At 35.3% G+C, this 12,063-nt stretch overlaps 2 long non-coding RNA genes across 9 annotated transcripts; both read right to left on the bottom strand.

Annotated features, from left to right (window-relative positions):
* Positions 1-277: 277 nt before the first annotated feature.
* Positions 278-3,286, bottom strand: LOC113358447. 8 transcript variants are annotated; one of them, XR_003364536.1, is made up of 6 exons: positions 3,175-3,286; positions 2,992-3,049; positions 2,021-2,765; positions 1,803-1,888; positions 821-1,675; positions 278-645 (listed from the first exon to the last, which is right to left on the bottom strand). It is a non-coding gene; the product is annotated as an uncharacterized LOC113358447 (long non-coding RNA). The 8 variants fall into 8 exon arrangements; XR_003364538.1 differs by having other exon boundaries at positions 821-1,139; positions 1,275-2,765; XR_003364540.1 differs by having other exon boundaries at positions 821-1,007; positions 1,275-2,765.
* A 5,893-nt stretch (positions 3,287-9,179) lies between these two features.
* On the bottom strand, positions 9,180-10,293 carry LOC113358446. Its single transcript, XR_003364533.1, has 2 exons — positions 10,042-10,293; positions 9,180-9,806 (listed from the first exon to the last, which is right to left on the bottom strand). It is a non-coding gene; the product is annotated as an uncharacterized LOC113358446 (long non-coding RNA).
* Between the last annotated feature and the right edge of the window lie 1,770 nt (positions 10,294-12,063).

Raw genomic sequence — 12,063 nt, 5'->3', positions numbered from 1 at the left:
TCCTGCTACTGCAGAATTTTTATGGGGCTGTGAGTTTTCATTTCCTGAATTTGTAATTTTAAGGTGGTACCTAAATGTAACATTCCAAACAAAATCAAATAAAGTACTCATGATACCTCTGTTGAGAATTTATTTAGGTACGGTATCAAGCATCTCAACCGTGTTAAATCTTTTGGACACCAAAAATGACTGACCCATTTCAGCTAGAAACTGACCTAAAAATAAACTATATGAAGCTAGTGATCGTGCGTCAGTTTGTAGCTGCATGTGAGCACAATTTTTAGAACTGTCAAAATTCCTTAACATTTTTAGTTCTAATTTCTAAAAAAAAATAAAAAAAATTATGCCACGAAAGCATAACAACATTGGCGACCACAATTTATTGTCTTAAACTCTTACATTTTTGGATAAGTTTTATTTACAACCCTTGCAAGAAAAATTATTGAATTCGTTGGAGGTGACTTCGCTGGTGGAGACCGCATCCAGGATGGTAACTCCCTTAGGGGAGACGAAGTTAATCTCTTCCCTATATTTAGAAACTCGCATTGGACTTGTTTCATGGTTTCCATTCCTCCCCATCAAATAGCTAGTTGAGAGTCTATTAGAGGTCGGGACTTCATGTAATCTGGAAGACCATCTTTAACTCTGGGTTTGGGGTTCAGAAGATTAGAACAGAACAACAACATATTAGGCAACGTGGGAGAAGGTAACAGTAAGCAAAATTTACATCGACAGTTCAATTCTAGCTAGCATGTAATGCAAAAATTGTGTATATGGATTTTTTTAGAATGTAATTTGAAATTTTGATGTGATAACCTACCTTTTGACTGAGCCTTCCCACATCCACGATGATAACTTTGTTGGTGGAGATGTAGTCTATCAGAACATTCCCAATTCGTCGGGATTTTTTTATTCCTCTCCACCGAACAGTTGGTCAAGAGTCTATTAGACAATGATTTTGGATATCCTACAGTAACTAATGTAATTTTAGGAGCCATCTTCATTTCCTGTCAGAAAAAAGAAAAAGTTCAGAAGATTTGAATAGAACCACTTATTAAGAAAAAAATGGAAGATACTAATTAACGTGGAGGATTGCCTTGTTTGGGGTTAGCAGCTGGAAATATTTCTCATTGAGTTTCCTATATTTGGATGGTATTTGAATAAATTAGAACACGCCAATCAACCATGTTGATAGAAATGACATAACACCAGGATATTTGGATAAATTAGAACACGCCAATCAACCACGTTAAACAGAAATGACATAACACTACCTGATTGGTGAAAGCAGGAAGGCTGAATAGTATTTACGAAACCGTGAACAACACTAAAAGAAAATGTTAGTAGTTTAAGTTTGTAGTAACTTGAATAGCATACACCGCAGGAATTCCATGTTACTCAGTAATGATAACCCATTAGACAATATTTTTAATCAAATCCAAAAGCAAGAGTACATCAAAAATTAATTACGTTGATAAAATAATTGCGAAGAAACGAACCGATCAAAGCGAGCTGATGAAATAATGTTATATGATACAATTTCAAGTATAGATGAATCATGATAGTTCTTTAGATTTCCATATCAGCAAAAACAGAAATGTAGAGCAGTATGGCATGAATCAAACACACATCCTTCTGGACTTGAATCCAGGTGCGCTGTCGTTGCTGCACAGACCTGTATGCATGGTGTCTTAAGCATATCAATAGACAATGAATGTGCATTTGTCAATAGTAATTGTACATATGTAAGTATACAATATTCAAGTAACTTACAACTTGATAAAGGGGTTTTTAAGTCTTACCAAACCGGAAGGTAAAAGGAGATCCTTAATGATCTTCTATCACATGTCATCTCAAAATTTATAGGTGTATATTAGGGGAACCTTCCCTGCAAGAAAACAAGAAGAGAGTGAAACTATAAAAGAAAACGCTACATGTTATCTGCCAGTGGATCACATAGGCATGCTCAAGTGAGTAATTTTTCAAATTATAATACTATAATAAGGATGCACGGTCTTACCCAAACCCTTAAAAAATGTACTGTAAATTGGACAACAACTGTATTGGAACCCATTGAAAAAGCAGATGAATCTCTCTCTATGCCCAATATAAGCAATATAGTGAAAATCACGAATCAGATTATCAAGTTGTAACTCTCTTCATTAATGTAGTTTGTTTCAATAGCTTTTTGATTCCCTGTCACTTCCATTCACTTTTCACACATATATACTGCCAATCCAAACAATAAGAAATAAATTGAAGAATAAACGACAGGGTAGGTTTATAGTTCAATCTCACGTATTAGTGTATTCCGGTGAGTCTTTGTTGTAGTTTAAATATATATGCAGATTAAAAATGCACCTGCAGCATTGATCAGATTCAAACCTACTATGATTTTAACGACACAGAAATGATGTGACTGATCATAAGAATTCAGTAGAAGAATTCTTATAGGAATATTAAATATGGAATATCACAAAATTCAAATACCCGATCCTCAAAATTCAGTTTCCAGCTACTCAAAATCCTTGACTTCATCTTATTCTCGGTTGATATTAGAGTTTGGTGCATTGATAGTCTCCTTTTCATTTACATTTCAGTGCCTCCAAAAAACCCAAATGTTATAAGAAGCTCATGAACCATGTCAGCTAGAAACTCATTCATTCAAAAGCCTGTATCAGAAAGATGTTAGGAAGATTACCTCAACTTGGTCACTCAATCTTCTTTGTACTTCAATTTCCATCCGCAATTCTTCAATATCCGCACTACAATCCATGATATACGTACACACCACAATCTAGTTAAGCAAATGTTCTTTCATTGATGAACATAATTAGATAAGTTGCCAATAATTGAAACGATAAAAAAAAAACCTCAAACACCCACCAAAAACAACAAATATACTTGTAGAGGCACTGAAATGTAAATGAAAAGGGGAATATTAATGCAACAAACTCTAATATCAACCGAGAAAAGGTTGAAAGAAATTACCTTGCACAGGTGAAGTAACACCGGAACCGCACCAAATTTGCAAACCCTAATTTCCCTTCTTAAGAATCAAAATAACAACAATGAATTAAGAATCAATGGCGGTAAGAAAAAGAAAACGAAAAAATGCGAATAAGAAAATGCGAAAAATCAAAACCTATATAAGAACCCTAATTTGATTCGTACCTGGAATGAATCGATCGGTTGGACTGATTTCTCGGTACGGGCATGTTTATGAGAATCCATTTCATTGCATTTTTCTGAGCTTTAATTTGAAACAGCTGGGACATTGATTTTGTTTGTGCGTTTTTATTTTTTTTACGGATTTTATTCAGAAATTAATGATCAGGGCAAGAGAATGGGATACGTAACTACGTGGCACAATCTCGTGAGCATTTTATAACGCCAAACTATATCCCTATTTAGGTGAATCATGACCGTTCTTTATATATCCAAAATGTAGATGGCCGTCTATATGGCAAAACACCATTGTCCCTTATAATATAGATTGTGTAAGTTATAGTTACACATACCAAATGAGCCTGCGTAACTATAAGATGCACATTAAAGCCTCACCAATGACTTGAATTCTTGATTGTGAAACCTCTGATCTGGATTACTGGTAGATAAATGTAAAAATAAAATGTTTAACTATACAAATAGAGCCGGTGTAACTATAAGTTACACCACACATAAAAATCTCACCACTGACTTTCCTTAGGTTGTTTAGCTTATGTAACTAGTAGTTACACATCAAAAAATTGGTTGTGTAAATTAAAGCTACATCTTCATATGCATGTGTAAGTTAAAGTTACACCTTGTATAAAGTTTAAGATTATGTCACACAACACATTATAGCATGATTCAGTTTGTGTACCTGGAAGATACACATTCTTTGTACCATGATTTTGATTTTGCAATTAAAAACAGTGTGTTTGATAAGTACACAACTTACTGATTCTTGTTATTTTGTCGTGTGATGTGTACATGAAAGTTAAGACACTCATTTAATGCATTTCAGGATTTTGTGAAAGAAATAAAACCAATAGGATTGTCTAAGAGAGCTGAAAGGTATCTTAGGGAAGTGCCTTACGGTGACCTTGTTATGATGTATTATGATGAATACGATGTTGCTAATCCAAAGAACATGAAACAAATAACTACTAACAAACATGGGGTTGTGAAGATTTTAAACTGCTTTGATAGAGATTCCGAGGTACCGTGTTCATTTAAATTTAGAGAAAACCTTATAGAGTCTACACCGGCAAAGTTTGCTGGTATAACTGGAATGAAAAGGATTGGAAGCAGAAAAGGTCAGAAGTTGATAAAATGGTTTAATCATAATGAAGTGGATGACAACGTATTATACAACAAGTACTTTTCTGATATCAAACAAACAGCACATTCAACGGCAGTGAGCAATAAGAAGATTATGGAGACGATAAAATAAATTATGAATAAGAAGAAGAAAAAAAGAACACCACTTGATGATGAGCATGTAGTTTGTTTGATAGGTTTTTATTTGTGTTGTGTGCTCTTTTTTGGCGACAAAAATGCTAGCGCAGTGAATGTTAAATATCTTGCCGTTGTCGAGACTTATGAAACTGTTCTCAAGGTTTCCTGGCCAGATTTGGTCCACGAGCATTTGTTTGATGAAATACTAAAAAATGGAAACTGTCCTTCAAACATAAAGGCTTGTGTGCCATACCTACTGGTAAAGATTATATTTTTACTTGATTGTACTTCAAGTAGTTTTACTGCTGAGTTGTAAATATTTTTTTGCTGATCGACTAATTGATTGATTGTTTATATGTTTTAGATCATGTTTGCTGAGCAAACACCAGCATGAATAATCCAAAATGTTCAAAACAAAGAACAAAAGCTCTCGAGGCTTGGAAGGTGGGACATGCAAGTAATATCAGATTACATAGCTAATACAAACATGACAGAGTTTACCGTAAGTGCTTGATATTACTTGGTTTATATCTTGTTTACTGCTACATTCAAAAGAGCTTGTGTAACTGATATTTACACATGCAAAAACCAGCAGTGAGTTATATTATATTGTGTATATGGCATGTGTAACTTTAACTCACTTATAAATGTGCTTGTGTAACTTTAGGTTACACATGGACGTACCAGTGAAATCTACTATATTTTGTATATTTAGATTGTGTGTCTTTAGGTTACACATGCATATTTGTATCTCTTGTTAACCTCTCCATCTATTAATTTCAGCCAACTGATAGCTTTGTAGAAGAGTTTTCACAGCTTGAAAAGCAGCTGTGGAACCCAGCAAAGAATATCTGAAAAGGTGGCTCCGAGAGCAAACAATTTAGAATGGAAAACCGAAAGAACAACTAAAAGCAAAACAAGAAATGTTTGATGCAGTGCATGCACTTTCCAGAGCAGGGATAAAAGATGAGAACCTCTCCAACACACAAAATTACCAGAAGCACATTTTATGTTGCGAGATTATGCTAGCAATGGGAATTCAACCTTACGAAGTGACCCAGGAAGAGTTTATGCAACAATAAGATGGTGCACAAGGACATGGAGGTACTGAGCATCAGGAAGAGTTTATGCATAAAGGACATGGAGGTACTGATCATGGAGGTATTGAGCATGAAAAATAAGAGTCCGAGGAAGAAAGTGAGCAAGACAAAGATGACTCGGAAACCTCCTCTCAAGAAGAATGTAAGTAGATGTTTATTTTTAATATGCTTTAATTTGATAGTGATAATGATATAAGTACACAAGAAAAGCATGCATTAAAATTTTGAATGGTGACTGCTATTTTAGTTGACACTAAGGTCTTTGGACCTTGTTAGTTTCATACTTTGATAAAATTTTTTTGCTAGAGGTAACTTATGGATGTGACACACGCTATATGCAATTAGACTTAGTAATTGTTGAGTACACAAATCATATGGATGTGTAATCCCTAGTTACACATGCTATATGCATGTGTAACTTCTGATTACACTAGTTAGATGCATGTGTAACTCCTTATTACCCATGCTAAAATGAACAAAATTTACAACAAAAAAATTACACATGCTAGGTATCCAAGTCATATGCATGTGTAGCTGTCGATTACACCTGATATATTCTTCTTGAAATTTTTTTAAAAGAATTTAACATCATCATCCTAAATAAACAAGTTTCTCATCTCGATCCTTGTGCAGTTCCATATATCAGTCTAGCAGCTGGAAATACGCCAACAATTATGCAAGCTCAAACTGCTGCAGAGGGGCGCAAAACACCTCTCAGGACATACAGTTCGAGTATGAAGAGTGTGACAACATGCAAGGCTCCTCCAAAAAATAATCCCACTGCTGAGAAAAAGAACACTCCTGCAGATGTTGTTGATGAGGCGCAGAAGAAAGCTGATGAAGAGACACATGCTGCAGATGAGGCGCGGAAGAAATATGCAGAAGGTGGTGTTGTGGTTGAGCCGCAGGTGATGATGCAAATGCCGATGAAGAGATACCTGCAACTGTTGATGACAGTTTGGTTATGACTGCTCCAACTCAGGAAACACCTTCAACTTTTGATGACAGTTTTACTTCTACACAGTTTGATGATTCGTTGGTGATAACTGCTACAACTCAGCAAACTCAAGGTGACAAACCTGAGACCTACAGGTTGGTGCAAATAGGATCTAGCCCTGGTGATATGATGCAAGTAACTGAAATGATAGATGCAGTTATCAGCGACATTAACCAAGCTGAAGGAATTTATAAACATGGACCTGCAGAGATGAATCCAGAACCTACCTCCAGTGGTAAACCATCTTCCTTTTGAAACTTCTTATGAATTTTTTTTTCTGTTGTTGTTTATAATGAATGTGTAACTTTAATTTACACGTTGTACATGCATGTGTAACTTCAGTTTACACATTGTATATGCATCTTGTATATTAGAGTCTTTTTTCACTTTTAGTATCTTTTTTACATTGCACTTTTGTTTGTAATGCAAGTGTAACTTCAAGTTACACATTATAAAAGGCATGTGTAGTTTGAGATCACATACAGTACAAAATATATTAATGAAAGTGTAGCTTTTTGTTACATATGCTATGCAAGGCAAGTGTAACTTCAGGTTACACAAGTTGAGCATGTGAAACTTTTTTTTGATTCTGCTTATTTTTGTTGTTGCACAGCTCAAAATCAAGAGAACATTGGTAGTGGTGGAGTAAATTTTATCCTTGGCTTAGATAACACTCCGAAACCCATTGAAGAACTAGTCAAGCAAGCTGAAAATGAACAAGGCCATCCAAGATTGATTCAGCAACGCGTTTTTAGGAATAGAACAATTGAACAAGATATGAAAAAGTACGAAAGGAAGTCAAAGAACATTAAGAAGACTGCTGATGAAGAAAGAATGGCCACAGATCCAGAAGTAGAAGAAAAAAGAATGGCCGCAATTCCAGAAGTAGAAGAAGAAATCATGGCTGAGGTTGCTGAAGAAGATGACAGCATAATGAGAAAGGATGTGAAAGATTCCCCAGTTATTGAAAGGCTGAATGACGATCGAAAGAATAAAGTGTTTGAATATTTCAATACTCATCCCCAAACGTAAGTAGCTATAACCAAAACTCATGCTTGATTCTGTTATGGTGTTTAACTTTAGATTATAATATTGAACATTGTATGTTACTACTTGATTCTGTTATGTTGTTTAATTGTTTCCTTATTTCTAATGTAGACACCTTGCTTAGATAGAGTTCAACGACGACGACATCCCTCTCTTTGATATAAGTGGAGAATTAATGCTCCAGCTTACCAAGAAAGAAGCCTACTTTGAGTCGGAATTCCTTGATTTCTACATTAGCAGGTTGAGGAAAAAGATGAACTCGAACCCGAAGTATGAGAAAGCGATATTCCTCTCGCCGAAAGCATATGTAAGTACTTCGAAATATTTAAAATCTTCTTGCATTTATAATGTGTAGTGGGTGTCGTAAGATTATGATAACATGCTCAGAGTTTTTTAATGTTGGCAAAATGTGATGTGTAATATGAGGTTACATATGCAGTTATAATGTGTAATCTGAGGTTACATATACAATTATAATGTGTAATCTGAAGTTACACATCCTTATTTTTTTAGTGTAAAACCCAAGGCCTTATCTATAACTTCTGTTTACATAATCACTTGTGCATTTGCAACTTTTGATTTAAAATATGAGTTTGATATTCCAAATGGTTTTTGCAGAAATCTTACTTGGACAATTACAGTGAATTCAAGAAATTTTGGATTCCAAAGCTTGCTAAGGAGTATTACAAGTACAAGAACGATGCAGTCAGACTTTTCGCCCCAATATGCAACAGTGGCACACACTACACACTGCTGGAGTATGACTTGAGGAGCACTAATCCTTGGTCCCACATGAACTCGTCAAACGTTAAAAAACTCAAGGATGAACACTTACAGCAAGCCAAGAAATATGCATTTGCAATAACTACAGAACTGACACTCCGCTGTCCTCTTGGGATAAATGAAAAAACAGAAATCTCGCTTCGCCCAAACAAGGTTCAATTCCTGACTGTCTTCTATTTGTATGCACTTACATGAAGATCGGGATGAAGAATAAACCGCTTGACAAAAAACCAACCTCACATATGGTGAAATGGTTGGCTGACAAGGTGAACTACATGAGAGGAAGCATGCTTTACAAGATTCTTTCAGATCCATCGGAGATATGTAAAGCAGTCATTAAGATTAGAAAAAAATTCTATACTTGAAAATATGTTGTTAGCTACAAGCTGTTGTTAGACTTGCAAAATATGTTGTTAAAACTTTTAAATTTCATCAGTTAGTAGATTTTAGAAGTTCTTGGATTTGCAAACTTCTATACTTTTGGATTGAAATTCATTGAATTAAAAACTTGTTTACTTTTGTTAACTACAAGCTGTTATTAGACTTGCAAAAATATCTTGTTACAACTTTTCTGCTGTTTGAACAGGTTTCAGAAGTATGCAACAGGTTAAGTAACTTAAAGTTACACATAAAATTAAGATGTGTAACTTGAACTTACATATGTTAAAAAATAACTGTTTCCAGTGGAATGTATAACATATGTTAAAGACAATATAGTGGAATGTATAACAGGGTCAAATACTGAAACATAGGTTAAGTAACTCATAGTTACACACGTAATTAAGACGAGCTAAATAAAAAAAATGTAAAAATAGAAATGTGTAAGTAATAGTTACACATACATATTTTATAAGTGTAAACCAAAGTTACACATGCATTTCCCTTCTGTGTTCATAAGACACACGCTGGGAATAGAAACACATTTCGCCTGTGAACTCACAAAATATAAAATCTGAATAAATGATCCTTGCAAATAATCAACGTTGCAGAAAAATAAAAAAGTTTGGTCCATAAAAAACAAATAATCCAAGACAAATAAGAAACCACGCATAAAATCAATACTTGCAGAAATGAACTTCTTCAGCTTAAAGCTAGGGTGTTGTGTACTTCGGGGGATTCTTACAACCTGCCCTGTTATGACCTGCTTCCTTGCAATTGCTTCAATGAACTTTCCTCTTTACCTTCTTCTCACCTTTACTTAGAATCCTTTTTCCTGGGGGTCTACCTGGTTGCTTCTTTACGATAGGCGGGTTGATGGTGTCGTCTTCTTGAATTTCAACAGGCCTGTTGTAGTTGGGAATCGGCTGGATGGAATGTAGATAAGTCTTCCTAAAATAGTCACTTGTAAAATACGTTGAAATGAAATTAATAGCTTCAAGTTTAATCTCTGTATGGCTGCAAGAGCATGATGACAAGGGAAACCATATACGCGCCACCTTAAGAAAAAAAAACAATAAATAAATCAGTAAGTTGCACATACAAATCATAAAACACTCAAAATTATCTAGTTACAGATGCATATACATAATGTGTATCTTTAAGTTACACTTGCAAAATAGATGTGTAACTAGTGTAACTAGAAGATATCTAATGTAACTAGAAGATACACATTCTATAAACTATAAAAAAAAACATACAAAAAGAAGAAAAAAAAAGCATAAGAAACAAAACCTTTGACAGGTGCAAGTCTGGTATTCAAGGTCCACCATGTGAGTGCTTTCGCTAAAAACTTCAAACACGGTAGAACTAGCCACCAATACTTCACAAGCCAAACTGATGCGTGTCATAACCACAACAAATGAATTAATATTTTTCCACCTAATTAACAAGTAATATAGTGTAATCAAATTCGTTCCCACGAGGAGCAAGAGTTTTATTTGTTTAATTGTCACAAAATGGAGGGGTTTGTTTTATAAAGTAAAAGAAAATAAACAAAGCAATTCAAAGATAAAGTTGAAATCAATAATAGAGATTAGATCAAGGAACCCTTCTTTGTTGCAAAAAAATGATTCAATTTATGTTCTTTTCCACTTTTTATTAGTCACGGATTATCACCAACCGTAGGTAAAGCAGCTAGCTCAGTGCCAAACTCCTAAATTCCTAGTATCACCGGATGCGGAAGTTCTCGACTACCGGATTCTATTCACCAAACCACCTAGTAGTAGCTCACTCAAGATGTAATTTAGTTAAATGCATTAAGATTTATGAATTTATTAGGTTGATATTAGTAGTTAGACTCTTAGCTCAAGGTCTACTTGCTAATGTTGTTTCCACACACAATTGCTCCACGGAATCCCTCCGCAAAGTCTCATGTTTGCCACTTGTGTAAAGAGTCAAGAAACGATTACTTATCCCCTAACTTTCACTAGCTCTACGTCAACTAACAAATCAATTTAGTATGCATCCTAAACGACCTATTAATCAACCATGAATGTATAAACATTCCTATTAGTAAAAACAAATGATAATCATGTGAAAACTTCAAAGTAGATTTAAAACAAAACTCAAAACATGTCGAGAATTAGGAATTCATCTTTAATCAATAAAATTAGCTACTCATGCTAAGGAGTTCACACAAAGAATAAAGAAAAGAGAAGTGTTGTGTGTGTAGAGGTGTAAAAGTTGTGTGTAGAGAACTTCTCTATTTATAGGCTTCAATTTGCTTCAACTCCTCTTAGGATTAGAATCCCTTTCCTTTGTAGCTCAACTTCCAAATCCAAGTATTTCTCAAATCTTTTATCTTCTCTTTCCAAATCCAAGCCCAATTCTTGAGTCTAGATGAGTCTAGAAAATTCTTCACAAATTGAGTCGCCGGAACATCACTGGTACCACCGGAATTTATCCGGAATCCTACCGGACAAGTCATCTCAGGTTACCGGGAAAGTCAAACCGGTTACCGGACAAACAAGTCAACTCGGAAAGTCAACTGAGTTAATACCGGGTCAGGTGAGTCAGAACCGAATCAACTAGTCAGGTGATCAAACTGAGTTGACTTGTCTGAGTTTCCATTTTGCACAGGCTATGAACAATACAACACATCCTTGCCAATTCTTTGCAGCTTCTTCTTCTGCCTGATTCAGTAACTCCTTGGCCAGTCACAACAGCATCACTATATGCTCTGTAACTTCAATAACTCAAACTCCACCAATCTTCCTTGTTGCTCTGTAAACTATTCCACCATTGCATTTCCACCAGCAGCAGCATTAATCTTCCACTTCCGTCTCGAACCACAAGACCCATTCGATCCCAGTCAACAAACATCAGCGCTACCAGGACCATTGCATCACAGTTCATAGGACATTACAACCTGCAATGGCTTGTACTGCAATTCCCATGGAAACAAACAACACCCTTCAAAATCCATCTCAACACTGATTTATACCAACTCAGACTCCACATACACACCCGCAATTTCTCATCAATTCAGCATACTCAAGCCACCAAAACTACACCATTTCATCCCATTCTCAGACCCATTCTTCCTTTATTTCTGTGTTGTTCTCTACAACATCAGCACAACCACCTCCAATTCTAAGTACCAGCACCATTTGAGACTACAATTGTACTACCACCTGAATTCATCCAAACCTCTTCAAAACAGCACCAACAGCAATTCCAATGCATTCCAGTTCCATAATCACCCATTACTAGTATCAACAGTACTACCATTTCCATTTCATTCTTTGTAACAAC

This window comes from Papaver somniferum, chromosome 3 (genome assembly GCF_003573695.1).
Source record: "Papaver somniferum cultivar HN1 chromosome 3, ASM357369v1, whole genome shotgun sequence".
Taxonomy (NCBI): Eukaryota; Viridiplantae; Streptophyta; class Magnoliopsida; order Ranunculales; family Papaveraceae; genus Papaver; species Papaver somniferum.
Note: the sequence above shows the minus strand (reverse complement) of the source record. Positions and strands in the feature narration are given on the sequence as shown.